Source organism: Anguilla anguilla, chromosome 11 (assembly GCF_013347855.1).
Source record: "Anguilla anguilla isolate fAngAng1 chromosome 11, fAngAng1.pri, whole genome shotgun sequence".
Classification (NCBI taxonomy): domain Eukaryota; kingdom Metazoa; phylum Chordata; class Actinopteri; order Anguilliformes; family Anguillidae; genus Anguilla; species Anguilla anguilla.
This window is the reverse complement of record NC_049211.1, coordinates 42,451,311-42,468,959: the sequence shown is the minus strand read 5'-3', so window position 1 is coordinate 42,468,959 and position 17,649 is coordinate 42,451,311. Positions and strand designations below refer to the sequence as shown.

At 45.0% G+C, this 17,649-nt stretch overlaps 1 protein-coding gene across 1 annotated transcript in view; it reads right to left on the bottom strand.

The window, feature by feature from the left end:
* ngfa (nerve growth factor a (beta polypeptide)) overlaps positions 1-16,598 on the bottom strand; it is a 34,270-nt gene extending 17,672 nt beyond the window's left edge. Inside the window, exon 1 of the mRNA XM_035383449.1 lies at positions 16,041-16,598. The gene's annotated coding sequence lies outside the window, so the exon portion shown is untranslated. The remainder of the gene's footprint in view (positions 1-16,040) is intronic.
* Positions 16,599-17,649: the final 1,051 nt, after the last annotated feature.

Below are 17,649 nucleotides of genomic sequence, written 5' to 3'. Positions count from 1 at the left end.
GCTTAATTCTCAGAAAGCTTTACAGTTTTTGAAAAAACAAGACCAGGTCAAAACCTATTATATGGCTGGACCGGCCGACCAATGGTGTAACTTCATCACTCAGTCGCTCAATCGCTCAGTCACAGACATTCGTGTTTGTAGGTCTGGCCCCACTGTTGCGGTCCAGCCAAAAAAAGTTGTGGATAACAGAAAATTCTGCCAGTTTCCAGTATGTCTGGTTTATTGTATGAACTCAGGAAGGGGCCGTAGGCAAACCTCCACACTTTCCCGCCTGTAATGTGTCGGTCATCAATCCACCAATAATGATGCACTCCTGAGATATGAAGTTATAAGTGAATTCACCTGTATGGTTAAAAAAATGCGTGACTATTTCAACCGGTGGTGTCTTTTTCACTAAAGCTTCCAAGCAGTGGAACATTATCTGCTGTGAGTATTCTTTTGTTGTTTCAGCAAAAAAAGGAAGAATGCCTAAAGCTGGCTTAGAGAGCAGACTGAACATGCTGAGTTTATTTTCGCATGTTTAACTGTGCAGCCAAGATGGTTGTGGGTCAGCTTTTATTGTTAACCAACCAATGGTGAGGTAAACAGACTAGGAGAAAAGTGTTTTGTTTGTGTCATGTTTCTAAAATGAACTTTTATCGTATATCATGATTTTTAAAGCAGCCTCTTGTTAGGTTCTCACATTAGCCGTTTCTCTGCCAGCACCCCGCGGTGTTAGCTGAGTGTCCGGCCGCTCCCGGCCGTGCGGCTGCAGTTCTCGCGTGCGAACCCGGGCCGCCGCCGGAGCTGGGCCCGTTCCCGCTCGGTCACGGAGCCAGCGTTTCTTATAGCGCTCCGGAACAACACACCGTCGTTTTTTCCTGGAGTGAAACGACTCGAAGAACGTTACATGGAGGCAACATTTATTTGTTTATGGAAATCGTGTACCATGGAATATGGAAAAAAAAAATACTCAGGGGCTCATTTCTTTGTGCTTTGAGTGAATCTCTGCCATTAGTTTGTATGGTTGTCAAGAGGAATTTGGAGCATTTTCTATAAATGTTGCTGTTGCTATATACTTGGTTTTGGCATCGCGCGGAATGCACTTGCTAGCCAGGTCACTTCAAAATGATCTGTGTAAAGGGGCTGCTAGCTTTATTGGCTGGACCTCAGCAGCAGGACCAGCCCTAGAAACGCGAATGTCTGTGACTGAGTGAGTGAGTGATGAAGTTACACCATTGGTCGGCCGGATCACGTGTGTTAGGTCCGGCCATACACTAGGTTTTAACCTGGTCTTGTATATTGCTAGCTCCACAAAGAACTATGGTTTCAAACGTGGTGTGTTTTATAACAGCACAGTCATCCAGTCCCAAGTATCCAAATTCTGTGTAATCGCTTTGATTGGTCAACTGAGCAGCGAGGCCCAGAGTTAAAGGGCTGTGCTACCCCCCAGTAGGGCTCGCGTCAGACACCGCCGTCGTCTGATTTCGGTTACATGGGTTCAGGGCTAGCACTTTAGCATGATGCTCCACCTGAGCACTGTCACTTTCCTCCTGAGCCGATCTGGACCTCTACAGCGAGGGTTCAATAGCAGAGGTACAGAGATGCGTTCTTTTAGGCCTACTTCTTTCCAAAATTAAGCTTGTTCCTTTCCTCTGACGCAGTTTCTCAATGAACTATTTTCAGAAAGAAGCCGATACATTTAAAATATATATATATCAATAAAGAATAAATTGTCTATAAAGAATAATGGGAGCTTACTGATTTCGCACATCCACAGTGCATTTTGGGTAATTTCCCTTCTCGCGAGTCGCGCTCCCTGCTGTTATCCGACGGGTTGTGCGCTGGTCTGAAATCTGGCGCAGAAGCTTGTTAATGATGCTAATTTCCACAGGGTGCACATTGTCAAGGACTGTTCAACTTTGTGAAATGCCTTCAAAAAGCAACAACATCCATTGGAGGCAATCAATCTCAACACTGTGGTTTCCCACAGTAAGCAAGGTACTTATTTTTTTGTTTAAATGACCAGCCCAACGTAAAAAAGAAGAAAGAACAAAGCAGCTTACATGGTTGAAATCAACCAAAACCCAGTATGGAGGGGGCAAATATCCTTCTGTTTGGGGATTTGAGACAGAGAATTCCCCTTTGTGCTGTATTCTTTGCAATCAAAGCATGTGGTTTTCTTTTTCTTTTCTTTTTTTCCTGAAACTTTCTTTTAAACCTTCTATAGGCAATAGCTGTATTACTGTAATTGTGTAGACTAACTATCAAGCAAACCACCCGGGAAAAAAATGACATAGCCTACACTCATACATACAGTGTTTGGCACGCTACGTTGATGCGGCACAGATGTGCTGCAGTCCCAAGATCCGTTGCAGCCCCCCCCCCCCCCCAAGACAGGGGAACCCACGCTAGCGCCAGCGTTACTATTCAGCTGATCTGTTATAGCCGCTAGTTTAGGAGATCGCGTTGAGCGCTAAGTAGCATGGAGGGGCCAATGCGTTACTAATGAGTGGCTGCTGTCACGGCACAGCCGCGAATGTGGACGCAGAATATAGGAGCTGACGGTCTGGCGGATGCTTTGTGTGAATGAAAAACCGTCGATGATAAAATGCCAGATTAAACAGAGCACAGATAAAAAGCCCTTTAAAATGTGTATAGATTTAATGTGGCACGGGCCTTACCTTGAGACGCTGTACAGGGCAGTATTATAGAGTATAAAAGCGTTTTACTTAAGCGGTGCTTTAAAGGTCTGTCATGGACCTGTTTTCAATAGCTGCTGCAGAGCATGTCTGATAAGCCCGCTGTAACGTAGCCTTGAATTCTACCGCTGCTCAAAATCCATACCGCTTTCCGCACAGATGCGTCCCGACTGCCACGGCGGCTAAGGAGCTGAACTCTTGCTTTAATCATTTCCATACATAGCTTTGTGCTTTAAAAAAAAAAAAAAAGAAAAAAGAAAAAAAAAATAATTACAACAGCAAGCAGCGCCAAAATGATCCAGTTTTCCTGGATACCTGTGCTGTTAGCCAAGCGAGCGACACATTTATTATCTGGATGGCCAGAAGCGCACAGTAGCTTCTGTGAAAGTGACAACGCTATCAGCCATCAACGACGCTAATGTTAGCTAATGCCTGGGAACAGATTTTTAAGATTTTTTTGTTCACCACAAAGTAACAGTCTGAATATGGAGTGAACAGTGAGCAAAAATGTCTGCCAAAGGGAAAGATAGCAAGAGAACCAGTCAGTCGACAATCTTTTGGTTGTTAATATTCATTTAAGAATGATATTTGTTCACACATATATATATATATATATATATATATATATATATTTTAAAGCCCATTTGCAAGTAATCCATGGCTCTCTTCATTGTCGTTTCCATCATAATTTAAACAACGTTATCGGTGAAGAAAAGGGAACCTTCAATTTTATATAATTCGGCTGTAACTGTCGCAAAGGAACAGAATACGTGGGAAGTTTATATTTTTTGAATGCATGTCTGATAAATAACATGTCTTTGCCAGTTGCATGAGCAACTAACTGTGCAGAGTGGATGTGGCTTCATGTTTATTTCTGTCACTGCTAGAACAATGCCATGATTAAATATTTGTATTGCTTGGCATGTTTTGAGTCAGATGGTGCAGATATGTCTTTAAATGTTGACAAAAGTTAAAAATAAAAATTTCCATGAGTATATGCTTTAGAAAGAAAATATAATGTTGGTGCATGTAATACGCACATCCACAGTTATATTCAGGTTCTGGGGAAAGTGAAAAATGAAAAATGTCCTGAACTCTCATTATTGTAAAAAATATTATTTACTGCACCTCAAAGATGAAGTTTCAACCAAGTGCTGAAGATCTACCTAGTTTAAAGGTTGTTTAAAATGGTGTTTCAAAAAATACTAGTGAAATACTGAACATCTCTCTGCCACCCATATCTGATTTCCATAGAGACAGTGGAGATGACATCAGCAGTGATGTCATTTTTGAACTCTGCTCCTATGCTGCATACCAGCATTTGGGTGTAGGCACTGATGATAAGGGAAGATGATCATTTTTAAATGCTTGCCACACATTCATTATGTGACTGCCCTGCGGATTCCGTTCTTGCCAGTTGTGTTCCTTCGGAGTTCAGGAGCAGACATTCACTGAGGAATAAAGAACCATTTGTAGCTCAAAGGCAGTCAGGCTTTGTGTTGTTTTGTGTCTGTCTCAGTCTCCTGTTCACTTGGAGTTTCACTTTTTTCCCCTCCATTCGGCTGAAGATTAATGATTTAATTAGTTACCTTCCAAAAGTACATTTTGACAAGAAAAATAAGCGGGGCAATTAGGGTTTTTAGTTGTTTTTTTTTTGTTTGTTTGTTTTTTTGCACGATTGTGTGAAGCCTTGCCTGTGGAGGCAGCATGCCTTTGCGAGTTGTGCGTGTGTATAGCAGGGGGAAAAGTACAGTGTGAACAATGTCCAGTGTCAGGGACAGCGCTGCAGGAGGCTCAGGCTCATGTGGTTTTGCACACTGGAGATGATCCACCCAGCAGATGTCCAGATTTACATTACATCCTCCACCACTGTATACAGCTGTCTTCAGTTCCTCTAAATATTGAAACTGGATCCTCGGTTTGGATTGGTTCTCTATTTTGTATACAGGTCATCAAAGATGATTACCCTGTCACATGTACAAAAGAGTCATCTTAAAACAGGGCTGGACAACATTTGCTTCATTGTTCCATATTTCTGATTCTTAGAAGCATTTGGCTCACTGGCTTGGTAAAGTTCAACGGGGTCAGCTGTACAGAGCTGGTTGGGAAACACTTCTTAAACCCCTATCAAATATATTTGTGCCTGTGAACTAATTTCATATTGTCCAAAAGCCTTCGAAAATGTTCTGAATCCGAGAATATTCACTGCACTGTGCGTAGCAATAACAGCTCTATTACCACTGTAAAGAACCAATGGATTACTCTGTGTCACTCTGTGAGCACTCTTCACTTTTAAGGGACTTATAACTATGACATTGTCTCTTCAATGTAAGACAACCCCTAAACCTATTAACTTTAAATATTAAAAGTCTTGCAACTAATTAAGGAAAATATGCTGGTTCTCACAAGTCATGATTGAAGTATTGAATATCCTCAACTAGAATTAATCTATGGTGATCGGCTAAATTTATATAAATTCTCTGTTTCACAAACTACAGTACATTGGTTCAAGTACTTTAGCTTTCAGTAAAAGCAGCTAGTGAACATAAAATTCTGAAATGTTAAGATGCTAAAAGAGATCTAACTTTGAAATCAACATTAGTGCTGTATTTAAGTAAATATTTGCTTACTGATACATGATGGCTAATTCAATATCCTTTCCCACATCGGTTTTACATTACAAAAGTAAATGATCAACGTTTGGTATGTGGAGTGACTTTTAAAATCTGCTTTCTGTGTCAATAGATCAGTGCCCTCTGGGTCCAGTAAGGTTGTCGTCTGAGTAAATCCACGCTGACTGAAAACTGTACAGCTCACCGAGGAACTGAAGTGACTCTAACCCTGAAGTGTGTTGCCGTAGCAATTAACAAAGAAGACATTGGCTGCCACCTGAGCCATGTCTGCACCGGAGAAGGAGCCGGCTGAACCGTGTTGGGTCTCAGCAGATTTGGGCCGCACCGCCCCTGTGGCCGTGTCGGGTATTGTGGGGGACGGGCGTTTTAGGCGTGAACTTGTCAGGCGAAGGACGGCAGAGTCCAAAACCTGTAGAAGCTGGGAGCCATCCTCAGCAGACGCCCCAGGGACCCTGCAGGAACGGGGTTGGAGAGCCCCGCCGCAGAGCCGCTGGAACAGGAAGTTAGCTTACGAGGAAGTTAGCTTACGAGAGAACGGTTCCCACAGCTTTGAGCCAGGTGTTATTGTCACCGGTTGGGTTTGTTTGAATCGCCACCCGTGTGGAGCCCCACCCACGCCGGATCGTGAGTCATCGGCAGCGATTACTGACCGTTGGTGCGCTAGCAAAGCGTATCCCGGCCGACTTCACATCGTCCACGTGAGACTGCCGGTGACAAAGGTGGCATATTTCTAATTATAGCAAACATTATGTGCTGCCTTTTATTCACAGTGTTTTTCCCAAACAACAATTAAGTGACATGCTTTTGTTTTAATTTCATCTGTTGAAATATATTACAGAATGAAAGTAGGTGCAACACTCACTTGAAAAGTAGTTAAAGGTTATTAATGATGGAGGTGACAGAGGATAAAACCTTAAGAAACACACTAATGACTATTGCATTCTGAGGAAGGTAAGCAAAGCTCGAAGCATTAATGCACTCAAAGGTTAACTCCCTCAGAAAGGTCATTAATAATCATTTAGCTTTTTCCCCGCTGCAAGTGCTTTCTTTCACATCCGATAAGTCAAGTCAAGGTGGCGCCTTCACTTGAGGTGGGTCGTGCCAAAATTTCCCCTCCTCTGTTGAAAAAAAAAATGGTGCACTTCGAAGTTTCTGAGCTGGAACTGAATTGGCACTGATCTTGAACTAGGCTGGAATTTAAATGTCACCTCAGGTTTAAAATCGTATTACGATCACCTGCAGGTGCTCTGAAACACACAGCCCGTGAGAAGTTTGTGAAAACGTTCTGAGAGTACGCTTGCGGAAAAGGCGAAACACTGAATGAGGCTTGACCGTTAGGAGGAGGAGAGAGAGGGTCCTGTGGAGTCCAGACCTTTCCCGACTGCTGCGTGGAACTGACAGCTGTGATGGGAACCATGGCATACATAAATGCCCTGTGACTGTTGCCATAAAAAGCACTGAGCTGGCACAGTGATAGCCGCGCAAAAACCAATGTTATTTTAAACACTGTGTAAACTGTCTACTACATTTTCCTGGCTCACAAACAGCGGCTGCATAATTACTTATTCTTTTTTTTTTTTTTTGGGTGCGTGTATGTCAGACATACAGTTAAATCTCAACCATTTGTCATGCACGTCTTGTTTGGAAGCAACAATAGAAGACACAATAGAAGACTGCAAGAAAAGAAAGAGAGGGAGAGAGGGGCCGTCAGGAGGAAAAGCTCTCCTGCGTGGAGACTGCGTTCTAGTTTGGGAATAATCTCCGTTTCCCCTGCCTCCCCCAGCTCCTCCCTCCTCGCTGAGCTCTTACCGTTTAACAGCCTGTGAGTTTCAGCCACCACACCGTGTTTATTGTCCTTAAAATGCACTCTCTCCAAAGCCTGTCTCACTCTCCCCAAAGCCTGTCTCACTTCTCCCCAAAGCCTGTCTCACTCCTCCCCAAAGCCTGTCTCTTCTCCCCAAAGCCTGTCTCACTCCTCCCCAAAGCCTGTGTCACTCTCCCCAAAGCCTGTCTCACTCCTCCCCAAAGCCTGTCTCACTCTCTCCAAAGCCTGTCTCACTCCTCCCAAAAGCCTGTCTCACTCTCCCCAAAGCCTGTCTCACTCCTCCCCAAAGCCTGTATCACTCTCCCCAAAGCCTGTCTCACTCCTCCCCAAAGCCTGTGTCACTCCTCCCCAAAGCCTGTCTCACTCTCCCCAAAGCCTGTCTCACTTCACCCCAAAGCCTGTCTCACTTCACCCCAAAGCCTGTCTCACTTCTCCTACTCCAAAGCCTGGCTCACGTCTCCCCAAAGCCTGTCTCTCTTTTCCCCAAAGCCTGGCTCACGTCTCCCCAAAGCCTGTCTCTCTTTTCCCCAAAGCCTGTCTCACTCCTCCCCAAAGCCTGTCTCACTCTCCCCAAAGCCTGTCTCACTCCTCCCCAAAGCCTGTCTCACTCTCCCCAAAGCCTGTCTCACAAAGCCTGCGCTTTGATACCCAAACGAGTTCTAATCTGATTGTGACAGCTCTACGGATGCTGCTAATGTTGGCTACGCCACGCTCTCGCCTTAATATTTGAAATTGTTCTCCTGGCAACAGCAGTGGCTCACTTCACACTGAATTCCTTTGTTCCGCATTTTTTATTTCAGAGTAGATTTTACATTTTGTAGGGTTGAAAGTTCTTGGGACGCACAGGAGAGATTTTATACAACTATGATGTTCCTGCAGTCCATTCGTAAATGGATTCATACACATCCACTCTTTACATGTGTATAAAAAATATCAACTGAAATAACTGCACAGGATCACTCTGGTTTTGAAATTTTAACACGAGTGATGAAGATTGTTAGCCTTCCAGTTTTAGTCTGTGAACTGGTCCGACAGGTTCAAAAAATAAAACACTGGGGGAAAAGAAAAGTTTATTTATATATAATATATTCACGTATCATCACGTGGACTGTATGAATGAAACCAGTTTTTTTTTGTCTTTGAATGACTCACTCACGCTGTGTATGACATTAAAATGGAAACATGCTCCAGGTAAAAAAAAAAAAAAAAAAACACAACAAAAAAAAAAATCCCTTTTGAGATGATTACACCTGTCTCTTTCTCAGCCACCTTGCTCAATGATTTGGCCGTTAGACTTTTACTTTCATCTGATTGTGCCGTGACTAGTGTCCTTCTTCTCTCTCAGGCACAGGTGACAAGATGGCCTTGCTAATGAGTAGTTGATTCGCTGTATCTCTGTGCTCATTGAAAATAATGTTGATGATTGGAGGCCTTGTGTTGTCAAACTCATCGCTGTACAGCCGGAATAATGGGCTTTCCGTGTGCTGAATGGTATTGAGATTATCTCTTTGTGAGTATGTGTTTATTAACCCCTCCATTACCCCAGTGCCTGATTGAGCCACAGGGGGCACTGTGACCCAAATCTGGGGCAGTGACCCAATCATGCTGGGGTTTCAGTGTGATTCGTCTCGAGGAGTCTGTGCCCATGGTTTCCCCTTGAAAACCAGGGAGCACTGGATGACCTGTCAGCATGACTGGTGTTACTCTGGATGACCTGTCTGCATGACTGGTGTTACTCTGGATGACTTGTCAGCATGACTGGTGTTACTCTGGATGACTTGTCAGCATGGCTGGTGTTACTCTGGATGACCTGTCTGCATGGCTGGTGTTACTCTGGATGACCTGTCTGCATGACTGGTGTTACTCTGGATGACCTGTCAGCATGACTGGTGTTACTCTGGATGACCTGTCTGCATGACTGGTGTTACTCTGGATGACCTGTCTGCATGACTGGTGTTACTCTGGATGACCTGTCAGCATGACTGGTGTTACTCTGGATGACCTGTCTGCATGACTGGTGTTACTCTGGATGACCTGTCAGCATGACTGGTGTTACTCTGGATGACTTGTCTGCATGACTGGTGTTACTCTGGATGACTTGTCTGCATGACTGGTGTTACTCTGGATGACTTGTCTGCATGACTGGTGTTACTCTGGATGACCTGTCTGCATGACTGGTGTTACTCTGGATGACCTGTCAGCATGGCTGGTGTTACTCTGGATGACCTGTCAGCATGACTGGTGTTACTCTGGATGACTTGTCAGCATGACTGGTGTTACTCTGGATGACCTGTCTGCATGACTGGTGTTACTCTGGATGACCTGTCAGCATGACTGGTGTTACTCTGGATGACCTGTCAGCATGGCTGGTGTTACTCTGGATGACCTGTCAGCATGACTGGTGTTACTCTGGATGACTTGTCAGCATGACTGGTGTTAATCTGGGTGACCTGTCAGCATGACTGGTGTTACTCTGGGTGACTCGTCAGCATGACTGGCGTTACTCTGGATGACTTGTCAGCATGACTGGCAATGTGGGGATGGACATTTTCAGGGAACTGTTATATATACATATATATATATATAATCAAATGTATTATTAAGTCTGTTGCGGTATATTTTCAATGTATGGCTAAATACTGTTGTGGCATACGGGTATGTGTCCCTTCACTGGTGACGTGTTATTTTCGTGGCTTCTCCTGGAGCCCCTCAGGTTTGTGTGGACACTTCTGCGTAGAAAGCGTCTATCTGGATTCGTTCTGTCGGCAGCCTGTTTGAAGTGCTTTTTTAAACTGTTTGAACAAGACCGCATTAAGAAAACATTTTCCATTTGGCTCTGTTTCCCGGTGGATTCCGGTCCCTCACAAGCCCCCCTCCAGCAGCCTGTAAACCGGGCCTTGCCTTCATCCGCTCTTTATTTGAAAGCCTATCACACCTTGAGCTGACCTCGCTGCTGCCGCCGGTCGCTGTGCGTTCAGGCGGAGCACTTCAAGCCGTCTCGCGTCTAGAGGCCTTCGTTTGTGGAACTGGCTCCGGAGATAATATTTCGCAATACGAAAATTTCTTGAACGAGGCTTTACATGTTCGGACGATTTTCAGATGGCCTCAAAATTGTCAGTATTAGTAATCCAGGTTAATGTTTTCTTGTTGAGCGAGGGCTTCCCCCAAGCAGAATATCTTTGCTTTCAAATCATCCGTTGTATTCAATGAAAAAAAATTTTTTTTTTCAGCTAAATATTTATCTGGCTTGAATGAACACGAATGGAATTTGTAATTAATTAGCTTAACATTTTTCTTTTCCTTATACCCTATGTGATCATATAATGGGGAGGTGCTGTACTAAATGGAATTTGACTCATTTATAGTTGAAATGGCTTGGAAAACACGCATGAATAAACATTAAAAAGTACCATGAAAACCAGTTAATAGGGATGTCTCAAATCAACATATTTCCTGTCTGCACAGTTCTGATTTGACACGGCTAAAATTAATCTGTTTGACTGATTTTGGTCACGCCTGGAATTACCCCAGTTTACTCCGAACAGAAATTGATGCAGGAGTTACCTTCGGCACTGTTAGACCTGTGCAAGTTTGTACACCACTGGCGGAGGTGGTTATGTGAGCGGACGCACGTGGGACGGCTTCCTGGACGTGCTGGAGAGCGGTATTCCATAAAGGATGGGTAATCTCACGTCTCCTGCAGTAGCAAGCAGAGCTATAAAGAGCTATAAAGCTCAGCTGAGAATGGAAGGGAGCCAGGAGAAGCAGCATCTCCTGTGGTCAGGGAGAATGACTGATCTAGCATAAATCTTCTCCAAAAACAACTGAGTGTCTTAGGGTTGCTCTAAAGCCATGTTGACAGACCAAAGATTAGATTACTGAGCTTAGTGTGTTTTGGACGATGTAAGATTATGTCTTCAAGGCAGTGGAGGATTCATGGTTCCTGTTAGAAGTATTAATTCCCGTAAGACGTATTGCTCTTGAGCATCATCAAATGGAAAGTTCACTTGCACAGGGGCTCCTTCAGGAACGTAAACAGAAGAGCCAGACAGATGGAAATGTGGAACATGGGAGCAGGTTTAAGGGGATCACTTCACGTTGGCAGAGCTTCAAAGGTTTTGGCTAAGAGGAGCATTCACCTAGCGATGCAGTGCACTGCGAGGTTTCATGTACCGAAAATGGGTGGAGCTACAATACGCTATCGATGACTCAGTGGATTGAACACGCAATCGTTGTGTTGCTATGGAGAAACAAGCCTTTTCCGTTTGTGCGAAGAAGTCACAGATTGACAACCTGTTGTAGCTCCACCACTGAGACCATGAAACCTCATTCTCAAGTCAAGTCAAACTTTCGTGTCCCATCAAGGGAAATTTAGTTGCAGACCAGTTTAAAAACAAGGCATTAATGCTAAGAAAGACAGAATCACATGACACAAGCACAAACAGTACAAGTACAAGATCACAAAAAAAACTCTAAATGTTAAAATTGCTAGGTTCAAGGTACATATGTGCAAATTTAGCCTGCTAATTCCTGTACAAACACACAACACTAACTTTCTCCCATCACTTCATTCATGAGCAGATCAGCCTGGCCACAGTATATTTGGAGATATAATTAAAAAAATATTAAATGTACCGTAACTACACAACCGACACAAAAGACCTACACTTTGGGTTTTAATTGCCAACAGCCACACTTCAGGTTGTACTAAATGTAAAATGTAAAAATGTTAATATCATATTTCTATTATAATCAAAATATACATATAGACACGGCATGCACCTTTGTCATTTTACTAAGTACAGTTTGCTTCGGTGTTTTCCCAAAATTTCTAGGCACTTTTAATGAACATCTCGAGACCTCAGAACTTGAAGGCATTTTGATGTAAATTTGTAATTAAGAACTGGTTTCCGTTGTTGATATTTATGCCTTTACAGTGGAGGTTTGCATCCTTGTCTGGTTCAGGGGACCCCCATCATATTTTAAAAACTGTTATATTTAAAAAAGGTTTTATACTTTGAAATATTTCCACAAATCTGTATATAGCCATTGCATGTGAAGTCCGGCCAGGGACCCCCTGCAGTACCTTCAAGGACTGAACAGGGTTTGCAGTATATTGTGTCAAATGTAAACTACGGGATTACTGGAAATTTAATTGGATATGAATATGATTTATCAAATGGTTGTGCCAGATGACCAAAAATACTGATTCGTCATAAATAATGGTACACGTCTCAGGCTGGCTATGTGCATAGTGAAGAACAGTTCAGAATCCAAGAAATTGATATTGTCTGAACAGCTATTTATGTTACTTTCAGTGCCATACCACTGTCACTTCGGATTTTTCAAAAGTACTGTCTCCTGTTTCTTGCCACAAATTCACAGCGCTGATATAAAGTGATGATGCATGTTAATTGGTAATGTTTTGGCTTGATTGATTGTAAGAATATATATTCTATAACATTCACAAATAGACATTAATTCAGTTTACTTTTTTGTTTAATTATTTTGCAGAATATAATTAATAATAATATGAAATTTAATTATGACATTTTGATTTAATATTTGAAGTTAGGCTTATGGTTTAACTGCAGAAATATTTAATTTATTTGCTGCCACTGTGTTAATAATAATGCATAAAAATGACTCGCGTAGAAGAGGAGTAAATTTTGAGGAAGATTGGACCCGCTCTTCTGAAAAATAAGTGGTCATAAAAGATAGCTGGTGGAAGGATTTATAGATACGTTTGCAGGGGAATGTGATGTAGTCACAGTTCAACAATGTCAGGGTTTTTTGCATATCAGACTTTGGCCATACTGTACTGGGCTCACTAATAGACACCAGCATAAGGGGAGGAATGTTCTGAGGAATTTATTGAAGTCACTTAGGAATTTTGAAGTCATGCTCACAGAAAGTGGATTCCAAAACACATACTAAAACTGTTTATGCCTGAAAAATAGTTTTTGTATTGTTTAATTCGTATTAACATTTAAATGACTTTTTAAATGAGCATGGGACGGTGAATATTTACACATGTGCAAAGGGTTTCACAAGGAATAAAATCAATCCAAAATGCAGATGAATCACTCCACCATATGAATCTGTACCGATCGGAATGCACTCATTTTAAACGCATGGTTTAAATTGAAACCACGTGCCAATTAACTGTTCAATCACACTAGACTTAGCGAAGCAAGAAAATAAGAAATAGACTCTCCATGTGTAAAGGCTTTACGCTGTGTGTGTGTGTGTGTTTGCGTGTGAAATAAATTGACTCGTTTCAACTTAACTTTTTAAAGATTACATTAAGGTGAGGCATATTGTTTTCAGACTGCCTTCATAGAGTCGCTGATAACTCCAGAATTCAGAATATCAAAATTCTATTTAGTCTAGCCACAGTAATTGAGTCCATACCAAAGCAGCAAGGTCAGCGTTGACCTTGATTTGTTTTCTTTGTGCTTTTTACCTCTTTTCTCTCCAGGTCTTATTGCGGTAATCCAGGGATCACTGGCAGGAAGGCTTTTGGGACTTCTCTCTCCCATGAAAGCCCCAGGGGGCCACAAATCTTGCAGCCTAAAAACCTGTCCCTGCTCTCTCACTGATTATCCGCCAGAGGACTATCCCTCTCGAGCGCCTCTAAAGAGGCTTCCCAACCGGGCACAAACAGGAAACTGAACGACTCAAGTGCTCCATAAACGAACTGATGCATTTGCATAACTAAGCTCCGGAGAGCTGAGATGGCTGTCTGCACGCAGGGCATAACTGCCCCTCTTCATTGTCCCGGCGGTGCTGTGGAGCAGGGACCTCCCCCCGAATCCGTCAGGACTCTGTCCGTCCTGCTCCGCAGACAGATAACCCCCCTCTCCAGGCTGCCATAATCTCTCTGCCCCCCCCTGCCCCCCGCCCCCCCGCCCAGCACCTCCCCAACACAGATCACTTGTTACAGGCACTTAACTCTCAATTGCTTACTTAAAGGAGAAAAGCGCAGGAGTGATTGAGTCCTGCTAACGCCGCGGCTGGCGCTAGCGGCTGTTGTTTAAGGGAGCGTGCGATGACCGCGATACGCGTTTTTTTTTTACAGCTTGGCCAAACGGGAACCTCCGGTCACTGTCTTGCCCTGAGAACCTGGCGAACGCACGCGGTGCAGGGAACGCGAGGGGTTGCGCAGGCGAGGGTTTGGGGACCAGATGCGGTCAGACGACACACTGCTCGGCCGAACGCGCCGGGCTAGCGCCTCCGCTGCGCCGCCGGGCCGTAGCTGTGAGTGGAGGGGCGCCAGGCCGCGGCGTAGCGTCTGGGGAGCGCGCGGGTGCGTTTCCAGGCTGGGCTCCGCCGGGCCTCCGCTGGGCGCAGCCGTGACCGGCCGATCCGGGGGCGCGATACGAAAGCGCGCACAATGCACCCCGGACCCCGATGAGAGGTCCTCCGTCGGAAGCCTTTAATTCGGGCTTCAATGGGAAATGGGATACCTGATGCTGATAAATATAATCGCATGCATCTCAGACCGGGCCGGGGGGAGCGGCCACAGGGCCCCTCTCTTCTTCTCAGCCGCAATTAGGCTGCGGGTCTTTTTACCGCTCCTCAAAAGTGCTTTTCCAAAAAAAAAAAAAACCCCCCCCCGTTTCACTAAGAGCTTTACAGAATATTTCCTCGTAAATATTCCGCTTTTCACGCATTTGCGGACCACGCTCAGTTGCGGCGTGTTACTGGTTATCGGTTGTAAGGAGCTTTCGTGGAAACATTATTTGTAGTGTTTTTCAAAAGACAAAGTGGCTTCCAGAAATAGAAGCTGGTAACTTTTTTTTTGTGTGAAAGTTACACCCACCTACCAGACCTGTCTAAACAGTGAACACTCTTAAGATTTAGGAAGTGGACGGGGAACAGGACTCTGTAGAGGGTAACGGTCACCTGTTAGAGCTGGACGTGTGCTCAGCGCTTGGGTTTGTTATAACTTTCCTTTCTGACGCCACGCTCTCTGGCTGACAGGCCAGTCTGCGGGATTCTCTCTCTCTCTGGTCTGGGTGCTTTTTCCTCGTGTTGTTGCTCCTGCCCGCGGGAGGAGTAACACGTGAAGGCGAACCTCAGGTGCTCTGAAGGCTGCCCCCCCCCCCCCCCGGCCCCGGGCGGGAACGCGAGGGGTGATGCGCGGCTCGGCGCGGGGGGTCGACGGCGCTGGTGTGACCGCGCGAGCGGTTCGGCGGGTTGTGTAACGCGAGTGTGTGTGTGTGTGTGTGTGTGTGTGCGGTGTGGCATGGAGCGCAGGGCGGAGAGGGTGCTGCCGGCGTTCGCTGCGACTCGATGCGCCAAATGTACCGGGGAAGCTCCCCCTAACCCCCCCACCCCCACCCCCCCATCCCCCATCCCTCATCCATCATCCCTCATCCCAGGTGGGGGGTGGGGGGGGGCGTGGGGGGGTCCCAGACTGGACGCCTGGTTTCCAGACCTGTCTGGAGCCCCCCGACACCCCCTCGGCTCAGACCCCCCCAGGTGGGGTCCCGCGGTGGGAAGCGTGCCTAATTGCGCGAGCGCTCGTTACCCTCTCAGGGCTTTGGGGCAAGTCGAGGCGAACGCGGGCAGAGCGGCGCGCCGCGACAAAACAAACACCGAGCGCTCGGCAGCGTGAGCGCTGGATACAGCCGCCGCGCGGCTGGCTTCGCACAGACCCCGCATTCCTCTCTGCCGCGCGCGCTCCGCCAGCGTACCGCGGCTCCCGGTCGTTACTCCCGTCTCGCGAGGAAACTCCGCTCCGCGCCGTTGTTGCGGTTTTGTGTTCGGAGGGGCAGAAGCTCTCGGTTTCTCTTTCACTGACAGGTACGGACTAACCCCGTGTTCTCCACAGCGCACGCAGACAGGACGAGTTAGAGTACAACAAGCAACAAAAAAAAGAAAAGTGTCTCCTACCTTTGCCTCTCTTCCCCCTCCTCGGCAAGTGTAAAAGTCCCCGGGAAAACTGCAGTATATTCCACCTTGCACGCAGTCCACGGAATTATCCCACAAGCCAAGCCCAGATCCCTTTTTTCAAGGTTTAAAAGCCAGGTCTTCTGCCATTCACTCTAGCTCAACTCCTATACTCTTTGGGAAATTGATTGTTCTGAAAGTTTAGTCAGAGGAGTTCCAGTGTCTGTTCTCCTCCGCACGCTCAGGTCCTAGTGCCTGCCTCGCTGCATGGCATGTCAGTCTGATGCAGACGCTCACCCCTTTTTTTTCTCTTTTCCTTTCCTATGGTAATGGAAATCACTCATCCTTCATTGATAATCACCTTCCTGTGTTGATGAGTCACCGTCGTATTTGGACCGGTGTGCTGGGGTCAGCTCTGGACATTTTGCAGTGGAAAACTACCGTACCATTAGTCAGAGAGTTGGTCTGCTCTGGCTCACCTTGTTTCAGGCGGAGTGGAATCTTATTTCACTGCCTGAGAGATGTGCGCTTTTCTTCCCCTCGTAAACGGACTCCAGTTGGTAGAAATCTCCTCCCTGTCACTCCTGCACGGAGAAAGTTTACGGCACGGACAAATCTTTTGCGTCTGGGCGGCCGCACATTCCTCGAAAATGGTTTTCCAACGATTCTCGGTGTGGAATGATGAAGTTAATTGTGAGTCAAGTGGTTGAATGGCCTCAGTGAAATGAGACTAACCTGAGAGTTAAAATAATAAAACAGTAAAAAGAAAAAAGCACTAGAGGCCTTATGCTAAGGGAACAGCATGTGCTGCCTGCACACAATTCAGCTCAGTTTTATTTCTGCTGAGTTTTTATTTTTATTTCAGAGAACATTCTACAAAGACGCTTTACAGGTCACAAGATAACATTAAAACAGGGCAAATTGTCACTATTCCTGAACATTAAGTATCCTTTACTGTGATGGAGGTTTTGACCATTTCCCCACCTTTTGACTTCTTCAGTTATCATACTCTAAGGAGTAGCTTCTTCTGTTTTTTTTTGTTTTTTTTGCATGCATCAATCTGGTGGGACAAGCTGCAAGTAATAACAACTCTCAGTGACTTCATGCCTTTTCGTCAATTAATACGTACTTAATTATCTGTATATCAATATATCTATATTGATTTTTCCGATGTCGTACACAAAAAAGAGATTTTGTAAGCGCGGCGCTCAAAAATAAATACATTTTGACCAAGGCAAATGCTAATTTTGTGTCTAAAAACTAAAATTGCTAAAATTAACTAAAAAATTCAACACACATTGCCCCCTTGCCAATATGGAAATAATGAAATGTGCAGTTATGGCTTTCATTATGCAAACAGTGATTCCCATTGAAATGATGACATCATCAAATCATACTTGGCTCCTTTCCCCAACTGGCATGCTATTTGCCTCAACTACAGGTTAATTCTGCAGAGATATCAGGAAGTGTGTTTTTACACAATGTGTTGGAAAAGTGTGCGGCGGCCTGCTAGGTCACAGGCTGGAGAATGTGGAAATCCAGGCTCGATACACCGCTGTCCAGACAGCACGTAAAGGGAGAGCCTAGATTGGCAGAATGGCTCAATGTATTT